General features: G+C 40.7%; 1 protein-coding gene across 1 annotated transcript in view; it reads left to right on the top strand.

Annotated features, from left to right (window-relative positions):
* The first annotated feature begins 5,097 nt into the window (after positions 1 to 5,097).
* The window catches only part of ivns1abpa (influenza virus NS1A binding protein a), a 54,578-nt gene continuing 39,940 nt past the window's right edge, over positions 5,098 to 19,735 (top strand). Inside the window, exon 1 of the mRNA XM_055221374.1 lies at positions 5,098 to 5,107. The gene's annotated coding sequence lies outside the window, so the exon portion shown is untranslated. The remainder of the gene's footprint in view (positions 5,108 to 19,735) is intronic.

Genomic DNA, 19,735 nt, shown 5'->3' with positions numbered 1-19,735 from the left:
AGCACCTATTTCTTTATTTCCAAGTGTGCAGCTTAAGTTACTTGGAAATATTCAAATCAATGTCCAGACCTCATTGACCAAAACACACTTCTATGGGGCAGGATGAGGTCAAACTTTGCATGTTAAACAAATGATAGCTTTCCCAGACTTGTTCTATGGTCACGTACACTGGTGATTACACAACACTTCTCAGTGTAAAAAAAAACCCTGTCTTCTCTACACTGAAATAACAAGCTACATACAACAAGCTCAAACAGGATCCAGTAAAAGTGAATTCAGATAATCCTCGCGCCCAAGTGCACAAGCGTTGTTCTAACCACCTGACTGTCAGTCCTGTTTAATATTGTATCTGAGTCATCTGTGATTTAGGGAAGGACTTTAGGGAAGAGGTGTCGAAATAGTCTACTCCCACACGCTGAAAAATGTGCAGTGTCGAAATATGGGACACTGAGGAGACTAAAGATGAGGTGTGGACTGGGGGTGTTAGGATTATTCAGTTAATGGTAAACAATCACATTTTTATATAGCGCTTTTCCAACTTCCAGGCACTTCACGGTTTGGGATTTTTGTGGTTATACTTGCAATATATGTTTAAAAAGTACAATTTTGTACAGAAAGCAAACAACTCAAGAAGCATTAATATTTGACACTGAAATATGGACTGATAAACAAATACAAGAATCCCATCCCATGCAAAGGTTAGAGTGTACCCAACCTTTTTTGTCTTGATGATTAATGGTACCAGAGTTTCTTTTGTAAAACTAAATCAGTTAACTATTATATTTTCTTGTTTTAATAAAATACATGCCCAAATAATCCAACAGAAACATTCTCAAGGATTTAAAATGTGCAATAAATACTATTTTACACTCAAATACCACTTTGTTTTGAATCTCAAACCATTCCAAACCAAGTATCCCCTGGAAAGTGCTCGCTGTGCAACACTTACATAGTTAGTTTGTGTCTATAATGAGTTGTAGAAGTTCATAATTCGACCTTCTACAGCTCAAATCTCATCGTAGAAAACTCCCCATGATAAATATTGATCCCCAGAAATTATTATCCCATCTGTAATGTGTTGACCGATAAGTCGATATAGTATTTCCCTGTACCCCTGGTTTAGAAACACAGGTCTAAACTACATGTACAACCAGAATTTCTATACAAACAGGATATTCACTTCTTCGCCGTAGACATTTTATTAAACAGTTGCAGCCTTTGCGATTTGAGAATTTTATCGATCTGGAGTGTTTCAGTCTAGACTCCAGAAAATATGGCTGTTTATTATGTCAAAGACCAGGAATATTACAGATCTTCACGGTTGTTTGATCCTGGCCTCAATAATTATGAATGAATATTTGAAAATGTTGATTTTTCTTCCTTTAAAACACTCAAAATTTGTTATCGTGACAGGTGCGGACTTCTAAAAACTCCCATTGTCTCTTTAAAGCTTACTTCTAATGATGTGACCCACTTCTCCGGTCTATTTTAGTGTTGTTTTATCTATTTATTGTTTATATAACTAACATTTTAGTTTTTTAATCTCTCTGTAAGACTATTTTGGTCATTCTCGTGTCTATTTTTGGAGGCTATCGTGTCATTATGTAACTGTGGATGTAATCTATGACATGTTTTGAAATGGAGCCTCAGGATTTGATGGCCCAAATTGAATGATTGTTTCTCCCATTAGAATCAGAGGACGGAGCCCGGAGCAGGGTACAGCCAGGACACCGGCTGATGAGGTGAGTCTGGACCAATACAGTTTACAGGTGATGGTTCAGGAGGTGAAGTAAAGTTATTGCAATTTACCTGATAAGCGTTGATTAAGATTAGATTATCAGTGTTGTTTTCAAATCAGCATTCAGTTCACAGACAAAACATAACCAGAAGTAGATTATATGTTATAAATAGGGATGCACCGATACTGATAATGGCATCAAATACTGTTGCTGATACTGGAAAATTTGCTGGATTAGGTATCTGTTCCATAATATCGGTTAAATCGATACCCTGGTTGGTCCTTTAATTGGATTTGAAGGATTAAAAACTGTTGAATAAAACAGTTGGATCTCTTGTGTAAAATGTTCACTGTGTTTTAAGTAAGTAAGTGTCATTTTATGTCCTTTATGGTATCGGTACAGCCAAAGTATCGGTATCAGAACTGAAAAATCTGGATCAATGCATCCCTGGTCATAAGCATCAGTCTTTTATTGTTTGTCGCTTTTATTATTTTAAAGTGCACTATGTAACCTTTCTGGTGGATGCGCTGTCACCTGCTTGTCTCCAAAGAGATGTTATTGCTTTGCCTGAAATGTTCCACATGGCATGACAATATACGTATCTTTTTCCATGGAGACAAGCAAGCGGCCCACCCAGCCATGTTACTGGTAGGATTTGTGGAGAGGCGAGTTTGCTGATATAAAGGACATTGATTCACATGCAAATAAAGGGTTACTCACAGTGACTTGGCACTGATGTGGCTGTATCACTGTGACTTCACCACCATTCATAAATGTACTTGTTCAACCAGATCTGTGAAGCAATATTCCCGACAATCCAAACCTCTAGTTACGATTTCATTAGCATGACAAACATTCAAATCAGGCCATATAGTTAGACCGTAACTGTCATAGCAGGTGTATATCCTCAGAACATCTAACACAGGTATAGGTGGTTCATGCAGAGTTCAGATATGACATTTGTAGAGCCAGGGTATGTGACATTTTTATTTTTTCCCCCCTCATATCAATCAATCTCAAGTTTAAAAAAATACAAATAAAATGTATTTTCTCATATATTTGGATAATTTAAATATTTATAATTTTTAGTAATTTAACAAATTAGCAAAAATAAATAAATTAAAAATAGCTTAACGAAATGAATTAAATAATAAATGGGTGACAGCAGCTCAGTTGGTAGAGTGTTTCTCCACTGAGCTGAAGGTTGGCAGTTCGAATCCCACTCTCGACATTAAACATCATTGGTTGAGTGGTAAATCCAGTGACCCACAGGTTGGCGGTGTGATTCCAGCTCCCTCAGATGAATGCTGTTGTTGTGTCCTTAGGCAAGACACTTAACTCACCTGCCTCCAGTGTCTGCCTCCAGTGTCTGCGTACTGTGGCGTATGAATGTGTGTGTGAATAGGTTCCTTGATGTAAAATGCTTTGAGTGCATGCGAGCTGCACACTTTCTGATTCTTGGACACTAAAATGTCTTATAATTAAATGCAGACAGTACACAGTGGACTTATTTTGACTTTAACAGGTATAGACAAATATAAACCAAAACTATGCTGCTCCCCATTACTCAACCTTCCCAGGATCCGCTCAAATGCAACAGTCAGTGGTTTCAATATACATAAACCATACAGATATTTAATTAGTGACATTTACCACAAAGCATAGTCTGAACTCTGGTCCAAACCACATGCTTTTATTGACATAGGATTGGCTGTGGATCTGTAGATTAGGAATGATTATAATGCAATGATGGTTCTAATTGCTCAGAATGACAGTTTAAGGCACAGCCCATTGACTGGAAACTTTCCATGTTTTGCATAACAACAAGTCATCTTTCAACTGGCACCAATCCAATAACATGACAGTTTAATGTAACCTCTGATTAAATAGTAATTTGAACCAGCCTGCCCATTTTCTTTACATAATAATACATTTTACTCATACACCTTCTACAGTGGCTCAGTAGTCGGAGGATCAATTCCAGCTCAGACCAAGTTCTGTTGTTGTGTCCTCAGGCAAGATGCTTCACTCACCTGGCAAATGAATGTGATGTATGAGCAAGTGAACGATGGTGGTCGGGGGGTCTGGTGGTGCATATTGGCAGCCTCGCTTCCGTCAGTGAACTCCAGGGCAGCTGTGGCTACAATAGTAGATTTTGAGTGTGTGTAGCACTTTGAGAGTCTTCGACAATCTGTGTGTAAATGTAAGGCATTCATATTATTATTACAGTGAATCAGCAGGATGACATGTACTCACTACACACTACACAAGTGTTGTAACATTTCAAACTTGATTTTGATACTAATTAAAAGGCTTGACACTCAATAGCAATTTCGATACCACTGATTCAAAAATGGAATAATTTTTAGACAATGTAATGTACTTTTCAACACGAAATGATGCGGTTTTACACTTGTTCTGCTATAGACCATGAACTAGTCAGGTTTAGTCAGGTCCTGCGTGTATGTGTGTGTTTTGATACTGATACTGTATTAGTTTAACTGGGTATTGATGCTTTTAACAGCGCGATTACATACAGAATGCATGAGGATGAGAGCCTGTGTAGACGGAAGTGCATATCTGAATTATGAAACAGGGGCAACAGACACTACCTATAGGCTAAACCTCTTAAAAGCACTGAACCCTTCTTAAATACATGGAAAATAGAGCTCATTCATTTTAAACGGTTTGCAATGGTCCAAGGTTATTCTAACAACTACCCACTAACTGCGCACTTTCTGATTTTTGGACAATAAAAGACTTTATAATTAGATGTAGACAGGACACTGCAGACAAGAGCTGCTTATACAATATATCTGTACTGGGGAAATACAACATTTGCTGAAATACATGGGAAAGATGGTGTACATGTCTTTTAAGGTAAAACACAAGGTAAGACTGTTTACATTATTTTTAAGCAGATTTGTCAGTATATATTAAACAAATGGCAATACATGAAGGAAACACCATAAACATAACATGAACTCACGCTGAAAATACACCACACGACTTGTTTTGACAGGTGATGCTAAAATATGTGGTAATAAAAGAGCAGCTGCTGAGGTTTATCTCAGGCTGAATTGGCTCTATATACTGTGGTTACTGAGTACTGCGTATACCACAAAAAACACGTACAAAAACAAGAAGTGAGGTGTTTTTATAAGGATTTGACTGTGTTTAAAGAGGCGAAATCCAGGCAGTTCAAATGTACAGGAATGACAGGAATGAGACAGAAATTGTTCTATGACTTTAACATAATCAAATCAAATCAAAATTAAAGCCACAAGCAGTATCAAATGGCCCTCGCGGGCCGCGCTTCGCACTTGGCTGTTCCAGCACTTCCTAAGGGAGGTGCTAACGTGCCGCTTGTCTCTGGCTTTGGGCTGTACTTGCCACTAAACAAAGTCAACAAACATTGGAAGCACTGATGCAGTAAAATGGAATGACACGGGTTTTAGAGATATCACCATGCTAACACCGTGCAAAATACAACTTTGGCCCCCTGGACTTGGACTTTTTAATGGTGACAACCTGAAGAGTCACTGTGCCAAATTTCACATTCTTTAATGAAGCTATTAAATTGTTATATTACTTTGAAATGTTGGATAATTTTGAAATTTTCCCTTTAGGATAGCATAGGCACTTTGGTGCGTCGCCATGGCAACACAGTGCAAAAAAACAACATGGGTCTCATTGACTTTTGTGATTGGGACGACCCAATGGAATTTTTGTAACATTTCATTTTCAGCCCTCTACACAACTTTATTTGTTATTCTGTAGGGGGCGCTATCATGGCAATTTAGTTTCTTTCATAATGAGACGATTTACACAAGAGAGTTTTGCAACTGATACAAATTTGAGCCCAATTAGACTTTGTATGTGCAAACCAAAGCAATTTGACATTTGTAAATTGAAAAAATTTAGATCGCAAACTGTGATAACTATCAAAATAAAATGAATATGTTTTGACTTCTAGATGACGTTCAGTGATGTTCAGCCCTGGTGAAATCCCCTCAGAGGAAGATGGTAAGCAAAAATGCCGACAGCATTTCAGACATTTTCAATCAGCCGACTTGGCCGACTTCTGGTTTGTATGGGGGCGTGGCCATTATATATATATATAATATATATATATATATATATATATATATATATATATATATATATATATATATATATATATATATATATATATATCGGGGTTGACCTCCCATTGACTTCCATTCATTTTAGCAGTTATAAATATGGCTCATGACTGTGGCATGGGTGCTTGGATAGTGTGTTTGGGGGACATGAGCGCTTCGCTCTACCTTTGTAGAGATTGAGTCAATTGGCTTCACGTGCAACTTCGTCAAGACAGTTGAAAACGAGTGCTTTACCCATGCACTCATCGTTGGGAAAGCAATAGGTCCTACGCCCTCTAGGGGCTTGAATCTAATAACTTTATTTATCCAGTGCAAGTAGGGACACAACACTTCACATTCACATTCATCAACACATATCAGTTTGCTAATAATAAACACTGTGCAGAGCGATCAGCCGTTTAGCAGCGAACTGAGGTGGGCGGGAAGCTGGACGTGACCCTCTTATGTGACACTAGTCCTGAGTGTCACTGAAATGTTGATACTCCTTTATTTATTTAATTATTTACACATTTTTTGGTACATTGGTGCAGACACTACACCGAAAAAAATAATAATATCACACTGGTTTGTTTTGGAGATAGTATGAGTTTATCATATACTAAATCTAAACAAAAAGCCTGCAAAAGAGCTAATAAAAAATAAACATCCAAGTATTTTGGTATTTTTCCATAGCGCTTTTCTACCTTCAAGGCACTCAAACATACATACACCACTGTACACAGACACTGGGGGCAAGGTGGGTGTCTTGCCCAAGGACACAACAATAGCATCATACTGTCGCCCCAATCTTTCAAATATGGATATAAAGTGATATTTCTGTACGATTATGATTCATTTTACAGTTCATTCACCTTAACCAAAACAATTAATGGCAGGTTTCAGCACATTTCTGATGGACTGATCTGATAACATTGCCCAAATATTGCCGGGATACTTATATATAAATAGAAAACTCATATGATAAAATTTTTAGTCTGTTTGTTATTACTCCGACACAAACTCCCCTTAACCAGAAAACCTCACAGGATATCAATTCTAGGTAAAAAAAAAAAGATGAATTTGATAACACAATTAGCCTTTATAAAGCAAAAAAGATTGAATAATGAGCAAATACTTTATTCAAAATGATTCAGGCTTAGTAACTACTATGGTATGTATGTAACCTAATTTCTAACAATACATGGTAAATGTTGAAAGTTTGAGGCTTTATATCCACGAACCACTCACCCATTCACACTCAGACACTGGGGCAAGGTGGGTTAAGTGTCTTGCCCAAGCACACAACGACAGCATTCATTTGTGAGAGCTGGAATCACACCGCCAACCTGTGGGTCAGCAGATCTGACCGCTCAACCAATGATGTTTATGTCAGCAGCAGGATTCAAACTGCCAACTTTCGGATCAGTGGACAAACACACTCTACCAACTGAGCTACTGTTGCCCTAATTCTGTGCCCTGTTATGTAATTCAAAGGAGCAACACTTTCATTCACAGACTTTGATAACACTTATAGGTCTATGTCATACTGTTCCAGAAAACCTGAGATGTTTCCATGCTTCATATTTTCGTCCCCACACCCTTCTGTTATCTCACCTTGGCCCATGTTTTGTTTTGCCCAGTTGATATGGTTTAAATAAGTTGCTGAGTGCAGGCTGATAAGGCAGGCATGCTGGCACACAAAACAGCAGTGTCCCAAACAACTAGCACATGACTCACTGACACGGCTGGGAATCTTTCAGTACCAGCATTTAAACGTCCTGTATGACATAAACTAGACTCTTGTGAGCTTTAAGCCATGTTATAATCTTGTTTCATCATTAAAAACATACCTGGGCTTGTTTGAGTAATCTTTAATTATTAGTGTGTGTACATCCAAAGCTCAAAACGCGCCGTTCCACCTTGTGATGTCATGAAGCAATAGTTTTCCAGTTGACAGTGACCTTTTACCTTTAGTTGAGTAGAGATTGACAATTTCAGGGCTGAAATCGTCCCAGTAATTCTAGTGAAGGTGTATGGAGTTTGGAAACACAGTGGTGCACCTGTATTACCACTTGATGACATCACAAGGAGGAGTAGAGTGTTTTCAGTTTGAGAGAACTCAGCCTAAATATGCAGGAGTGTGAGTGTTTGTGTGTTAAACATGTGTGAATGAAACAAAACACACCTCCGGATATGTTTTTGTAGAGGAAACAACATTATAACATAGATCAGAAAATAGTAATATGGGTCCTTTAAAAGTGCACTGTGTAACTTTTCTGGTGGATGGTTTCCTACCTGCTCATCTCCTTTAACTTTAATGTTCCACAGTACAAAATTAATCCTCTCTATCTTTCATTTTATTATTTTTTTTATCTTCATTGCTAAACCTCGAAAAACATGCCTTTTTTACTGTGTGCAGACTCGCCCCAAACCTCTACAAACTGTAACTTGCCCTGATGCCATCACCTGCTTGTGTCCATGGCGATAGAGAAGTTACGTAACTTTGTGGAACATTCCAGGCAAAGCAACAACATCACCATGGAAACACATAGGTGATGGACTCTATGCCAGAAAGGTTACATAGTCAACCTTTAAACCATACCCAGTTATTTATGTCAGTACCTGCACGACTTTTTCAGTAACTAAACCTGTATTAAAGGCACGGTACCAGATTTTTACTGTCTTAATAACGTCAACACCTAGTTCTCACTTCCCTTATGCATTTTGAGCATCCTAATTATATACCACGATGAGTTTATAAGTGCTTTACACATCTTTTAGGGACCCGAGCGGTTCTGCAGTGATGATAAAGCTAACAACAACTAGCATGCTAACGCACAGATAGTGATTCTTTAACAGTAAAACACTTTATAATTAGATGCATGCAGACAGTACACAGCAGACTTATTTTGACTTCAAGAGCTGTTTATACAATCTGGGACAAGACAAATATTGCTCTAATACAGGCGAGGGGAAAAGAAAAAAAAAAAAGTTCAGAATTTTCCCGGTATCCAGTCAGCATTTCTGTACTAAAATATTTTTTTTAACGGTACACAGCCCAATTTGCCTGTCCCGTCTAGAGCGGGGCAGAGCGGGGTAGAGGGGGGCAGAGGGGGGCTACCTGGTGCAGTGTTGTCCCAAAGCTAAAATCCCTGTGCTCATGGTCTCTCACCTCTACACAGCTCTTCTGTTGTGGTGAATACAGCTCATCTGTCCATCGCAGCAGACAGAGCCTTCCTAATCCCTGTGTATTCAGTCTTTTGTGTCGCTCATAAACAGTGGGCTCTATACAAGGGGTAATCACGCGAATACCAGCGTTTGTGTACAATTATGCCCATTCACTCGCTGCCCGACAGTGACCTTCCCATTCTGGCACAGGCAGCATGCAGTTTGGCAGAGTGCACAGAAAGGAGGCAAATACTGACAAAGTGAATATATTTATGTCTGTTTGTATTATTCTGATGATAATATGCAGAGGTAGGTAGTACACAGTTATATTTACATGAGTGACTTTTTAAAGAATGGTTCTTGTCAGAGTACTTTTCCAGCAACATACTTTTACTCCTACTTGAGTAAAACTTTTGGTTACTCTTCCCACTATAAGTCTAGAGACAAAAGCTTTATGTTGATTTGAACATTTGTGTTTTTTGCAGATATGATTTAGTTTGTCTCATTTTTCTTTTGTAAATGCCACATTTTGTAACCTTGCTCTCGACAGATTGCTTTGTTCTACACACCACAATGTTACAGCAGCAGAACAAGAAAAAAATCAAACATTAGTTAGATCAGGCTGAGAGAAAAACACAGGCATCTTACCCGTCCACAAATGCACAAAGTGATTCACACTGCACCACAAAAAACAAATTAGTCTGTATTTCTACTAAAATAAGCTTAAGCCATGTTTGTTTTGGTTTGTTTGGCGCTACTTTCCGCCCAAATCTTCATGCTGCCCTGTGATTGGTCAGTCTCCACATCACCGGACCTATCACATACAAACAATTCAGTCGGAGCTGAATAAGAGGGATTCATATTTTGTCCTTCCCATTACATAAACTCAAAATGATATTACGTCCCGACATAAGTCTTTCTTGAGTAGTAGTTTTACCAAATACCTTTTTACTGTTACTTGAGTAATTACTTGAACCACTACTTTCTACTTCTACTTGAGTAATATTATTTTACTGGAGTGTTTTTGGCTACTCTACCCACTTTGGATCTTAGTAAAAATAGTATTATGTGTTGTGTTTGACCTGGCATTATCCCCATAGTATGTTTAATCAGTTCAAAAGCTTCTGTAAGTATTGATTTAACCTTTAAATAACTAAACCAGGATGGGATTAGAGCCAAATTCTACAAAAAGAATGAAACCAGGACCGTCTGAGAAGCAGAGAAAGGGCCTCTTTGTGTACTTTTCTAATAGTAATGTGAGACAAGGCAGAACTTAATGTCACTTTTAAAACTCGTGGCACAAAAACATTACCAACAGTAACTCCAGACTGTAGAATCTCCTTTGTAGCAGCTTGTAATGCTAACCTTAAAGAGCATATGGTACTTTTTAATAATTTGTCTAAAACTCAGTAAACATCATTATATTTAAGATTTTACATTTATTTTAGTGAAGTTTATTGAACATGGGCAGCAGATATGCACACAGATAAATGCACAATAGTTATGATTAGCAATAACATCGCCATGGAGACTGGTAGGTGATGGATTCTACAGCAGAAAACTCACTTAGTGCATCTTTAAGCAATACACAGTTTTTGATATCGGTACCTGCACAACTTTTTTGGTAACTAGTCTTGCTTTGAAGACGCTGTACCAGATTTTTACTGTCTTAAAAACTAGTTTATTTAACAGTTTGCACTTGCGTTATGCATTTTGAGCATCCTAATTATTCACCACAATGAGTTTATAAGCACTTTTTACAGTTTTCAGACACCAGAGTGGAGTTTTGCAGTAACGGTACAAGTAAAAATAAATGTCATGCCTTTATTTTGTTAAATGAAGGTTTAAACTGACAGAAAAATGTGTTCCTTGCGTGCAGATTATCCCTGTGTTTGCAGTTCATTTAGAACTCAGCGCTACTTCCTGTATTTTTGTACTTTTCCTCTGAACTTTTGTCCACAAACTGCTACTTAAAAGGCCCATAATGTTATAATGTTGTTTCCTCATCACAAGCTTACCTGGAGCTGTGTATTTTTTGTTTCATTCACACATGTTTAACACACAAACTCTACATATTTAGTCTGAGTTCTTCTCTCAAACTGAAAACGCTCTGGTCCACCTTGTGATGTCATCATGTGGTAATACAGGAAGTGCTCCATTGCGTTTTTAAACCCCACACACCTTCACTAGAATCATTTGGATAATTTCACTCCTGGAATTTCCAGTCTGTACTGAACAAAAGGTCAAAGGTCAGTGTTAACTTGAAAACTACCACTTCATGACATCACAAGGTGGAACAGAGCATTTTGAGGTTTGTAGATGTAGACAGACTCATAATACGCCAAACATGTGTGAATGAAACAAAACACAACTCTGGATATGTTTTTGAGGAGGTAACAAGTTTAGAATTTTACTTACTGAACATGGGGAGTGCTTTTATTTGAATAAATGAAGTAATAAATATGTTAAACCAAGAAATAATAATAAAAAAAAGAAAACCTCTCATGCACTAAAATGCCTGTTTCAGTCCAGTCTGATCTGGTGTGTCCCCTGTGTTAGGCCTCCGACACTTGTTGCTCTGCACATACCTCCCCTTTTCCGCCATCCCATAATTCCTTCTGATTGTTAGTCCGGGAGTTTACCAGAAGTGTGCAGTACGTGCTTTGTGTGTGTGGGTGTGTGTACGTGCATAAGGTCACGTGAAACAGAGTGAGAGAACGAGCAGAGAAGTCGAGTGCGTGTACCAAAACAAACAGTCACACGCTAACCTGTGATCCTGTATATCCTTGTAGTTTGTTAACACGCTGGGCTTTGTGTGCGAGCTTCGGATCATTGTTACCATAGCAACCATTATGCAACAACAGAAAAAAGCGTGTTTTTTTACATAATAACGGCAGAGCTCTTACCAATTACAAGTGATATTTTTATTCCGAGAGAAGGGATGCTGTGCTGTGTTAGATAATACTTGGTAAGCTACATGAGACTTTGTTTTAAAGGCGCACTATGGAGCTTTTCTGAAGGGTCCACCACCTGCAGATGTTGTTGCTTTGCTTAGAATAAAAGACGCTATGCTATGGATCAGACCTGGATGACTGAGGGATTACGCAGACACCTTTGCCCAGAATGTTCCGTAGTACATTATAGGCTTATCATAGTAGAGACTTAAATATCGTCATGGAGACAAGCAGTAAGACATGTTCGAGTTACGGGTCAGAGCTGTGCGGAGCAGAGACTTTCTCATAGTTATTCAAAGTGTTTTTCACTTTTGTAATAGCATTTTAAACTTTTTTGGTGAAGGGTATGTCGCTTGTGTCCATGGAGATGTTATTGCTTTTCCTGGACTGTTCCACAGTATGGCATTAAACCTATCCATCTCAAGACACGCAGGATTTGTAGCAAAGTAATTCTGCTCTTATTCAGAATACATGTTTTTGAAAGTCATATGGAACAATACAAAAACTATAATAGAGTTAATGCCACGTAGCGAAGTTTAATGCCATACTTTGGAATATTCTAGAAAAAGCAACACCAACTTCATGGAGACAAGTAAGTGTGTACCCTGCACCTGAAAAGCTGCATTATGATCCTTCATACCAATAGAGCTAACAGAATATATAACTATGTATAATTATGTGTCTATATATGTATTTTTATCCAGTTAAATCATTATAATAGCTCAGTGATGGAAGAAGTACACAATTTTGTTACTTAAGTAAAAGTACAAATACTGGAGCAAAAAAAGTAAAAGTATCACATGAAAAAAGTGATAGTATTAAAATTATTCCCCTTTAAAAATGTACTTAAAGAGTAAAAAGTAAAGGTATTTCAGATTTTGAGATCCTTTAAGGCCTCAAATGTACTGATTTTGATAAAGATTTCTGCAGAATTTTGTTCGCTCAAATGTTAAAAAGGTTCAGCAGGTCTCAAACAAAAATAAAAAATACTTTTACTTTTTTGTCCTGTTAAAAAAATGCAGTAGAGTAGAAGTACAGATACCTGCCCTCAAATGTAGTGAAGTAAAAGTCAAAAGCATCCACTGTAAAACTGACTTAAGTAAAGCACAGATACCTTAAATTTATATTTAAATGCAATACTTTACTACTTTTACTTTATGTAATGTTATGTTTCGTTCCATTACTGTAATATCTTAAGTGAAAGCGCATTTACTGTTGCGCAATTGCACTCTTGCTTTGATATTTGACCTCACAAAAGTTCAAAACATAAACCACAGTTAAAATGTTACCTTCCTGTTTTCTCTGAATCTCATTTGGTTTACGCTTTAACTCGGAAATGATATTCACTTGCTTAATCCGACTGCTCCTATTTCTGGAAGTGGATTTAAACATGACACATAAATGCGCTGTATGTTTAATCCCCATAGGGTCAGACCTGCAGTTTCCTGTTAAAGATACACTCTGTTCTGTATACCGTGCATCGTGGCGACTGTGGGGAATCAGGCCCGTCCTGTCACATGACTCGAGCTTGTTGCTTCTTCTTTTCGCTGCTTTGGGTTAATGGGCTTGAAGTACTGTGGTCAGAGTGTGCAGAGTGTGTGTCTCTGTTTACACAAATACACTTAACCTTTTGAGCAGTTGGACCGGTTTAAAGGGGGTTCTTGAGAAAACAAGGGAAAGAAGAAAGACGTGTAATTCTAGATACTGTTTTTACATTGTAATACTGATACTTTGGTCAGTTATTTTAGGTACAAGGGTCAAATAAAATGAAAATAAAGTAGAAGTAATAATAGTAGCAGCAGTAGTAGTAGTCATGGTGATAGTAGCAGCAGCAGTAGTTGTAGCAGTAGTGGTGGTGATAATAGTAGCAGTAGTGATAGTAGTAGAAGTAGTAGTAGTAGTAGTAGTAGTAGTAGTAGTAGTAGTAGTAGTAGTATTAGCAGTGGTGATAATGGTAGCAGCAGTAGTCGTAGCAGTAGTTGGCGTGGTAGTAGTGGTTGTAATAATAGTAGTAGTAGTAGTAGTAGTGATAGTAGTAGCAGTAGTAGTAGTAGTAACAGTGGTGATAATAGTAGCAGCAGTAGTCGTAGCAGTAGTTGTAGTGGTAGTAGTGGTGGTGATAATGGTAGTAGTAGTGGTAGTAGTGATAGTATTAGTAGTGGTGATAGTAGTAGAAGTAGTAGTTGTAGTTGTAGTAGTAGTGGAGTTAGTCTTTGCTTGTTGCCTTGCCTAGAATGTTACACACTAATGGCATGAACTGTTATGATCTCCTTGGAGACAAACAAGCAATGCCACCAGGCTAAGTTACAGGTTAGATCTGTGGAGAGGCAACCTCGCTCACAGTAAAAATGTCTGTTTTTCATGTATTTTCAAGAACCTGTATTTGAATATGTTGAATGCCACACTGTGTAACATTCCATGGAAAGCAATAGGCTACAACAGTATATTTTTTATCATGTGTACATTTTCACTGCCGTAATGAGGAGATTTTACAATTTTTGTTGTAATCGGTGGTGGAAAAAGTACTTAAAGCTGTAAGTAAAAGTACAAATAACAGAGCTCTAAGTAAAAGTACAAATAACAGAGCAAAAAATACACAAATAAAAGTAAAAATATAACATGAAAATATGAAAGTAAAAGTATTAAAGTAACAGTTTAAAAATGTACTTAAAGAGTAAAAAGAAAAAGTATTTTGTGCATATTTTGAGGTCTTATGAAGCTTCAAAAGTAGTGATTTTGATAAAGATATGTGCTGAAATTTGCTCAGTAGAAACAATTAAAACAACTGAATTGATAGTTTTTTTCAGCTGTTTTTATTTATATACTTTTATTTGCTCAAATTATGAAGTATTAAAAAAAACTGTCAGACTCTGGGCCTGTTTTTAAGGCGGTAACAACATTATAACATGACTTCAACCTCACAAGAATACATTTTGTACAATATAGGAGCTTTAATTACAGTACTTTACTACTTTTACTCTGTTACGTTCAAGTAAATTCTATGACTAATTATTGGTTCTTTCAGTTATTTATTAGCCGACGGTCATGCCTTTAATGATACTGTCTATTTAATAATGGTTTAGTGGGATTATATTGCTTTATTTTTACTGTGCAGCAGTTTATATAATATTTTTTTAGACGCACATGCCACTAATAGCTTGTGGTAATGGATAACTAAACAGAGAGCTCATCCTATATCCCTGCATTGTGAAGCCATAAGCCAGTATTACTTCCTGTCACGCAGCCCCTTCCTTCACCGTGGCCTTTGTTTGTGCGTCTTTGATCCTTTTATACAATGTGTGCTCGGCTTCTTCAGCAGCGGAGAGAGAGAGACCCGCGCTCACAATGGAGAGTGGGCAATGAATAATGGATACATGGAGAAAGTGGGATGGACAGACGAGGAAGACGAGGAGGACGAAGAAACAGATTGAAGCAACACAGAAAACAGCTTTGAGAAAACTAAGTGGGAGGATCGACATGACGGGTTGTGTAATCGTGTTTATTTAGGTATAAGGCGTTACCGACAGGCCGTGGTTCACATAATAAGAAGATAAAGAAAGATACAAGGATGGGAAAAGACAGTATCTCAGTTAGTAGAGTGTTTGTGCACTGATCTGGAGGTTGCCGGTTCAAATCCCGCTCTCGACATAAACGTCACTGGTCAGATCCGGTGGCGCACAAGTTGGCGGTTCAAGACACTTCACCCCCAGTGTCTGTGTACACTTGTGTGTTAGTGTGTGTGTGAATTAGATATGATATTTCTGAACTGCAGCAAGTATTATAAAGAGAAGGGAAGTCACATGTGCTTAAATTATAATGTGGTGACTGACATAGGCTTAGTAATGAGCTTGTCTAAGGGGGAATCTAAAAAAACACATTCAAATTTGAGAATATATAAAATTTGAGTTGTAAGATTTATGTTTTATTAAGATTAAGCTGTGTTTTGTTTCATTCACACATGTTTAGCACACAAACCTTGCATATTTAAGCAAACAGAAAACACTCTATTCCACTTTGTGATGTCATGTGGTAGGTGGAGGGTGATATGAAAAAAATGTATCAAGATCTGATTTTAATTTTAAGTCGCACGGTGTAACTCTTTTGGTCTAGATGTTATTTCTTTGTAGGTAACAGCATCAGTTCAAGTTACTTTGCAAGTTACAAGATTTATGTAGTGGCAATACAACAGTCACAGAGGAAAGAATAAATAATACCATTTATAAAAAGGTGTTCAGAAACCACCATATGTTTTTAAAGGGCCCATATTACGTTATTTTCTGATCTATGTTAAAATGTTGTTTCCTCATCACAAATAAACCTGTTTTTTTGTTTCATTCACACATGTTTAACACAACAAAGTTCTTCTCTCAAACAGAAAAAAAACACTCTGTTCCACTTTGTGATGTCATATAGTAATACAGGAAGTGCTCCACTGTGTTTTCAAACTCCATACACCTTCACCAGAATCATTTGAAACAGAGCATTTTGAGCCTTGGAGATGTAGACAGACTAATAACACAAGGTTACTTAAACTTATGTGAATGAAACAAAACACAAGCCCAGGTATGTTTTTGATGAGGCAACAAAATTGCACTTGTTGAGAGGCACAGATGTCTATTGTTGACAGAGAGCACAAAGCCAAATGATTTCAACATAACATTTTAAAAGTAATTACGCAATTTTATGATACAGTTCACTTCCCTGTCATGATGTCAGTTTTCCCTGTCCTCCCGTGCTCTCTCCCCCTCCCCTACCTGTGTGTCTGGAGCTGGGTGGAGTGCCTGACTCCTCCCGTGCACACCTGGGGTGCATCAGCCTAATCACCACCACCTGCTGCTGAGTACAAGAAGGCTTGGCAGTCTACACTCGGTGCCAGACCGTCCGCGTGTAAAACGTGAATGTTTCTAGCTAAGCTTTGTTATTTGGTACTTTCTTGCAAATGCTCATTTGGATTTATGCACCCTCCAGATTCCTGCCTCCACTCGCCCAGCTCCTGCCGTCACGTTCCAGTCCCGGTATCGTCTCCTGCTCGTCTCGTCTCCGGCTCGTCTCGTCTCCGGCTCGTCTCGTCTCCTGCTCGTCTCGTCTCCTGCTCGTCTCGTCTCCGGCTCGTCTCGTCTCCGGCTCGTCTCGTCTCCGGCTCGTCTCGTCTCCGGCTCGTCTCGTCTCCTGCTCGTCTCGTCTCCTGCTCGTCTCGTCTCCTGCTCGTCCCGTCTCCTGCTCGTCTCGTCTCCTGTCCGGTCCTGGTCTCTGGTTTGTCACCCACTCCCCGCTCTGGTCTTCGTCTGCTCCGCCTGCCCTGGTACCGCACCTGCTTCTATCCCCGTCCTGGTCCTGTCCTGCCCGCCTCTACCTGCACCGCACCCGCCTGACCCGTCTCCCGCTCCCCGGTTCCTGTACCTGCTCTTGTGACCTGTTTAAAGACTGCATTTTCACCGCTGTAAATAAACACTGTTAAAACTGCTCTGGTCTGCATCCTTTGGTCCTATCCGCACCGTTACGACAGAACGGTCTGGCCACTATGGACCAAGCAGGCTCAGATCCGGACCAGACGCGCCGCCTCACGCACTCTCACCCCGAGGCGGTGCTGGGTCAGCATGAACAATCCATTCGAACTCTATTGGAGCTAAATCAGACATTGTCCCAGCAGGTGGCACAGCTTAACCACCAGGTGGCCGCGCTCCTCGTCACCCCGCCTGCTGCAGCTGGAGCGCCGCCACGCCTCCCGGAGCCGAGAGGCACGGATCCGGAGCCGTATGCTGGACAACCTCACCTCTGTCGCGGATTCCTGTTCCAGTGCGAGTTCATGTTCCAGCAATGCCCTTCTCGTTTCAGCTCGGGGGCCACCAAGATCCGATATATATGTGGATTACTCCGGGGCAGAGCTCTCCAGTGGGCAGAGGCGCGCCTAATGAAGACGTCTGTGGATAGCCTGGATTTTAATGAATTTGTGTCCACGTTTAAGCTGGTGTTTGACCACCCGCACTACCAGGACAATGCTGCCTCCCGGTTATTGACTCTCAGCCAGGGCTCCAGGACGGTAGCGGATTATTCCATTGAATTCTGGACACATGCGGCGGAGCTGGACTGGACGGACAGCGCGCTGCGGGCTGTGTTTGTGCGGGGCCTGAACGAGACTTTGAAAGATGAATTGGTTTCCCGGGACGAACCCCCCGACCTGCGGACCCTCATCTCCCTCACTCACCGTATAGACAACCGCCTACGGGCTCGTCGCCGAGAGAGACGCCGGTCACCGGTCCCGCCGGAGCCACGCGCTGCCCCGCCCCCGCCGGATGAGCCCATGCAACTCGACAGGACCCTTGTGTCGGCCGAGGAGCGTCAACGGAGGCGTCGTCTGGCCGGGGCTTGCCTCTACTGCGGTGAGCGCGGACATTATGTGGTCACTTGCCCAGTTCGGCCAAAAGGGGGGGCCCACCAGTAGCACTGGGAGTACTGGTGGGCGAGCAACACATCCTGGACTCTTCTAATAGACTGCGGCTCAGCGCCACCCTGTGCGTTCGCACAGAGACCTTATGCGTTTCCGCCCTTATCGACTCCGGGGCTGAGAGGGACTTTATTGATGCCCAAGTCGCGGAGCAGCTCGGGGTCTACCTGGAGCCCCTCGAACGCCCCTTAAATGCCCAGGGGCTCAATGGACGTTTTCTGGGGCACATCACTCACATCACAGAACCTGTCACCGTGATTCTGTCCGGCAACCACCAAGAGAACCGTCAGTTTCATGTCCTGTCCTCCTCCGCTTCTCCTCTGGTCCTTGGTTACCCCTGGCTACGCGCCCACAACCCTGTTTTCGATTGGGCCAGGGGCGGAGTTTCGGGCTGGAGTCCCGATTGCCACGCCAAGTGCCTTCGGTCCGCCCTCCCTCCGGCCGGGAGGTCCGTTCCTGTCGCTGATCCGTCCCCAGACACCCCCAATCTGTCCTCGGTGCCTGCTGAATATCACGACCTGGGGGAGGTTTTTAGCAAGAGCAAGGCCCTCTCTTTACCGCCCCACCGCCCATATGACTGCGCCATTGACCTCCTGCCGGGTGCCCCACTACCATCTAGCAGGCTATATAACCTGTCTAAACCTGAACGCGAGTCAATGGAGGACTATATCCGTGGGTCCCTGGCTGCCGGAATCATCCGCCCGTCCACTTCACCCGTGGGAGCGGGGTTCTTCTTTGTGGCTAAGAAGGACAAATCCCTGCGGCCTTGCATTGATTACCGGGGTCTGAACAATATAACTGTAAAGAATAAATACCCGCTTCCCTTACTGGACTCGGCATTTACGCCCCTCCACGGTGCGACCATCTTCTCCAAGTTGGATTTGCGGAATGCGTACCACCTGGTGCGCATCAGGGAGGGAGACGAATGGAAGACGGCCTTCAAGACACCCCTGGGACATTTCGAATACTTGGTTATGCCCTTCGGTCTCACCAACGCCCCTGCCGTATTCCAAGCCCTCATCAACGATGTGCTCCGTGATTTCCTTAACCGATTCGTCTTTGTTTACTTGGATGACATCTTGATTTTCTCGCGGTCCCCCCAGGAGCATCATCAGCACGTTCGCCAGGTTCTCCAGCGCCTCCTCGAGAATAAACTGTTCGTGAAAGCTGAGAAATGCGAGTTTCACGCAGAGGAGGTCAGCTTTTTGGGCTTCATTGTGGGGCGGGGCCAAGTAAGAGCTGACCCTGAAAAGATCCAGGCTGTCACTGAGTGGCCCGTTCCTACCAGCCGGAGACAGCTCCAGA

Source organism: Periophthalmus magnuspinnatus, chromosome 4, assembly GCF_009829125.3.
Source record: "Periophthalmus magnuspinnatus isolate fPerMag1 chromosome 4, fPerMag1.2.pri, whole genome shotgun sequence".
NCBI lineage: Eukaryota > Metazoa > Chordata > Actinopteri > Gobiiformes > Gobiidae > Periophthalmus > Periophthalmus magnuspinnatus.
Note: the sequence above shows the minus strand (reverse complement) of the source record. Positions and strands in the feature narration are given on the sequence as shown.